We start from the raw sequence: 5211 nt of genomic DNA, 5'->3' as shown, positions 1-5211 counted from the left end.
ATATGTACACTGAAAAAATGCTTTGAATTTACATGATTTAATCATGTACATCAGTTCCACATGAATCAGGTTACATCAACATATTTTTTTCCTCTTGGTTTTGTTCACTAATTCTTTGCCAGAAAACATAATTTGTTCACGTAATTTCAACATAATGGAATATAGTTGTTTTCAAATGACCTCAGAGTGATTTTATATGTGTCCCTAACATGACTAATTTCTTCAGTTTTACGTCACATTGCAAATTTATGTTATAAGGTTATGCTAGTTAAATAAATGTTAGCTAGCAAAAGCATACAGTACATAGCATACTAAATGCTAAGTAGTAATTGCTCCTTGTGTAAAGCAACATACAGCATGTTCTTTGTTTACCCTTCCTCAACCTAAGCAAAAGCTCCACACTTCCTCAAAATGGTAACCCGTGCAACAGAATTGGTTCTAAATCCCAAAAACAGCTCAACATTAAACACTATCAAGTCTCCCCCTTTTCTCATGTTGCTCAAAAATTCATAAAATAACACTTAATTTCAACATGTTTACTCTTTACATCAAGTCCCATGCAAAGCATGATGGAAACTACAAATCCCCAGTTCTGTCACCAAAGAGTATTCATGTAGACCCAACACAAATGGATTAAGTAAACTTCTACTTTTAAAAAAATTAAGTAGATTGAATGCAATGAAATTAAGTTTTGACAAAATGTTTGAGAATTGTGTTTTATTGGCTAATTTTAACTAAGTAAATTTAACAAGTGGCAAAAACTAAGTTTTGCGCTTTTGTTGAACATACTTGATTGGTTCACATTCACTCTGCATAAATTTAATCTAGTAGATTGCACATTATAGATAATTACATTAATCCAAAGCAGAGAAAATAAGTTTGTAGAGAAACACAATTTTGTTGTGTAGACCACAAATAATATGATTTAGTAAATTGGACAACCTGTGTTTTCCTGATTTTTTTCAGTGTATATATCCGATGGGCTCACAGTAATTGCAATTGTGCTTGTTTGGGTTGGTTGTGTCTTGATACAGCGCAGTTTAATGTCCTCTAGTGGATGAGAACTGAGGGGTGATTAATGTCTTCATTTCCTATTATTAAAGACCAGAGAGGGGATGCAGCCTGCAGATAGTCAACACACTATAAATCTCAGCAAAATGAGCAATCAAATAATCGCTCATCAGAAATGAAATCTCCACACAAACACACACACACACACACATTTTGTCTTGCATTCCTGGTCTCACTCAATGACAGGGTAATTACCACAGAAAATTATAGTCTGTTTTATTGCATTTCACCTCCTTGTGTGATCCATTTTCCTAAACAAAACACAGAATAGCTTCACAATGGCCCTGAGACGGTTCTAACTTAAAATATACAGCATGATCTACATGGGTCTACTATCCTTTTATCTTTTTACTGTCTCTCTCTCTCTCATTCACACACATACATTCAGCATATAAGTTTACAATCCCAAGAATGAGAAAGGGAGAAAGAAAGAGAAAAAGGGAGAGAGCAAGAGAGTTGAACTCTGCTCCTTTGTGCAGGGCCGACGGAGGGAAAGGACTAATCACACACACACTAGATTGATTACAGTGATGATTAATAGGGTATATGGTTTTCATTAACAATTCGATTTATCACAGATCATGAGGCTGAATAATGGTAATGGTCTCCACTCCCTCATATCTCTCTGAGCAGATGAAAATCCGGCACTTTCTCACTACTTTGTTCTGCCCCCTTTTTTACACGTGGAAGGATTAAATAAAACATCCCTTGTTCATTTTTCCCTGAAATTTCAGCATCAACCCAGATTTTGGTTTCTTTTTTTCCTCCTTCCTAAATTTTGTGGTGTTCTTTACAGTGATTTAATAAACATATTTGTGGAGCGTGAGAAAGCATTCTGTTAATCGCAGATGTTCTTTTTTCTGTTCACTCTTCCAGGTTGTTCTGGATACTTTATTACAGTGGTTCTCCATTGATGCGTTGTGACCCAATAATTGTATGTTTTAATCGGGCCATGGACAACAGCGAAAATACAATGCTTGATATGGTTTCCATATTTTTTGTTGTTTAAATCGAAAACTGTGCGTCCAATCAAACTTTATGGTAATTTGGTGTAAATTAATCTGTTACTTGGAAATATGGCTTATACTAAAGATGCACTGATGTATCGGCTGATAAAAGCAATTAGCTGCACTATCGGACATCAGCTGATTGTTTAAAAACAGGCAGATTATTTCCTGTCAAAAGGGGGTGGAAAATTGAGACAATTAGCCTAAAACTCATGCTGTGTGTGAACAACCCAATCTAATGAGGAGTCGTACAAATTTGTACTAATTGGATAAATCGTATGAAATCGAACAAGTTTGTTCGTATGAATTCGTACGAATTCTAGACGTGCAAATACCTGGATGTTTACTGAAAAGTTCTGCATGTCAGATGAAAATGCTTCTTAATTTTATGCCCTAACCCAAACCCCATATCGAAACCTAACCATAGAGTCTGTAAGGATGATTTGAAGAGTAAAGAGTATGTTTTGTATGACAGAAGAAAGTAATTGTCGAATTTTAGAAGGAGACTAGGGAGAGTCACCTGAATGGCTGTAACAAAAGTCATACAAATTCATATGACCCAACTCGTACAGTTTCATATGATTAAGCCAACCCATAGCCAACTCGTACAAATCAGTGGTGCGTTTCCCAAAAGCATAATTTGCCAACTATGGTCGCAAGTTTCATCGTTACCAACATACAGTAGTTCAACGATTTGGTGTTTCCTGAAACCATAGAGCTCTTTATGTGTTTATGTAAATGCATAAGTGGCCATAATACTGTATTTTTTTTGAAGAGCGCGCATGTGCATATGCTCAAGTGCATCAGGGGAACAACAAAGTCTAATGTAGAGGGAAGCCCTACTATTGCAACGCAATGCATCTGTCACATTACAAAGTGCATGCCTCTTTCGTGTCTTAAGCATCTATCTCACATTATACGGCTTTCTGGTGTACGTATAAATGGGCTATTAGCCTAAAATTGTATTTTTTGCAGATGTTATTACTCCACCCCCTGAGTAACGTCATTAACGAGAGCTCAACCAATGTGGTTTGAATGGTGGATGTGCGACAAAGTTACTACGGTTTCGGGAAACAGTAGTGACTAGATAGTTAATGTCTAAAATTATGCATCGTACCTTGGTGGTTATGCAGTGAGTTATATCATAGTACGGGAAATGCACCCCTGTACGTTTTCTCCATAATAGTGTGTTGGTGTGAAAGAAAATGTCTTCTCAGTGGCATTACAGGGCTTCATCATTCAGAATTCAATTCAGTTAATGAGAGTTAAGAACATTCGAAAAATTACGAAATCTTATCGATTTAATATGAGCCGAATAAAAGGCTTTTCATAATTCAGTTACTGTAAGTTAATAATGTGCTTTTTGTTTCAATGATCTGTTTATAACTAATGTCCAATGGATGTTCAATACAAATATGTGTCCCGCAGCAAAACAAGTTGAGAAGCTTTATTGTACATGCCTGTGACTCGTGCTGCTTTAAAGTTCTGCAGTCTTGGTGAAGAGATTTCCTTACAAGATTACTTGTGTGTTCTGGGTCACCTGCAGATGAAAACAAAATGAAAACAATGGAGGCCAAATCTGCAGCAATGTCATGAAAAAATAATAATAAATAAATGTATATATTAAAGCATTATGGAACAAGCATAAAACGCTGGTGGATAAAGCCATCTAGGCTTTAATTTTCCTGGCACACTGTTTTTGTTTTTTTGGGTCTGGGTTAAGGCTTCTTTATGAGAGACTGGAGAGGATCTCTGTCTTGTGAGGTCAGGCTGTCAGCACATGCGCTGTAAGTCATTCAGCTGGAATGCACTCCCTATACTCCCCCAGTACTCTCCACATTGTGATGTTTGTACAGGGCTGCTCCTGTACTCTTCTTTAAGAAGACACACTGGATGTACACACAACAATACATCACACACACACACACACACACACACACATTGTGGCCTGTCAGCAAGACAAATGTGTTTAGAAATATTGTGCGGCATGCTGTGTGTAAGATACAGGTCACTATACTGTCACACCTTTTGGATACCAATGCGGATTTGACATGCACATGCCATTAATGCATGCATATATGTGTACATGCTCGAATATGTACATATTTATCAGCAGCCACAAAGGAGAGAGGGAGTTTGCCATCCTCTTCTGCCTGTCCTGACAACGCTAATGATTTTTAGGACAGCAGAGGATGAGGTTTGACTCTTCTCCAGGCCAGACAAGTGTGTGCCTGTGTTTGGGGGGGGGGGGGGGGCTTGGCAGGAGAATCATGAAACCTGGTTTTTGAGGATGCACACAGCCAAAGGCCCAGAATATGGTAACTCATTACAGTTTAAAACAGCCTGGGTGACAGTATGAATCAGTAAGCATGCAGATCACTAGCTTACAGAGGATGGGGAGGGGGGGGGGGCCTCTTCAGGCATACTGTAACCGAGGAGCAAAATACAAAGGAGGGGAGGAATTTAAAAAGAAAGGAGAGTGGAAATGAAGTCAGAGTACCACGAAATAATGCGCATCGGAAGAATTTTGCCTCGGGCATGGCGCGCTCAGCCCGTGTCGGTATCATTAGCGTATTTATAATTCAAATGTATGCCTTTAATAATTCACGCGCGCTGCTTTTCAAACAGGGGCGCGCGAGATTATGTACAGACTGATGAAAAGAAAGGAACTTTCCCATCTCTCCTGAAAAGTAAATAAACGACACCATCATTCCATATGCTCCCTCATCCCTCGCATTGAAACATTTAAGTGCACATTTACAATTATTCCAAAGTCTTTTTCAAGTCTTTTTAAGCGTTCTCCAACATGTTTGTTTTTCTTTTTACGTATTTTCTATTCATTTATTATTTTGTGGTCGTATTTTATGTTTTTTTTCTTGTAAACGAATCACGTATTTGAGTGTATCTATGTTTGTGAACTTCAGCATTAATATAGCCTACTCTTTTACACTTTTTGCTTAAATCTTTTTGATTTAGCTACCTTGAAGCTCTTGTGAGAGAATAAAATAGCCTATTTTCATTCGTCGCATGCAGTTTTTGCATGGTTGTCTTAAAGACACATGCACCACTAGGTGGTGATAGAAGGTAAACAGACTTTGAAATTGATCGTTTGCACTGGAAAGCACAGCACACG

This window comes from Myxocyprinus asiaticus, chromosome 19, assembly GCF_019703515.2.
Source record: "Myxocyprinus asiaticus isolate MX2 ecotype Aquarium Trade chromosome 19, UBuf_Myxa_2, whole genome shotgun sequence".
Lineage (NCBI taxonomy): Eukaryota > Metazoa > Chordata > Actinopteri > Cypriniformes > Catostomidae > Myxocyprinus > Myxocyprinus asiaticus.
This window is presented reverse-complemented; position numbering follows the sequence as displayed.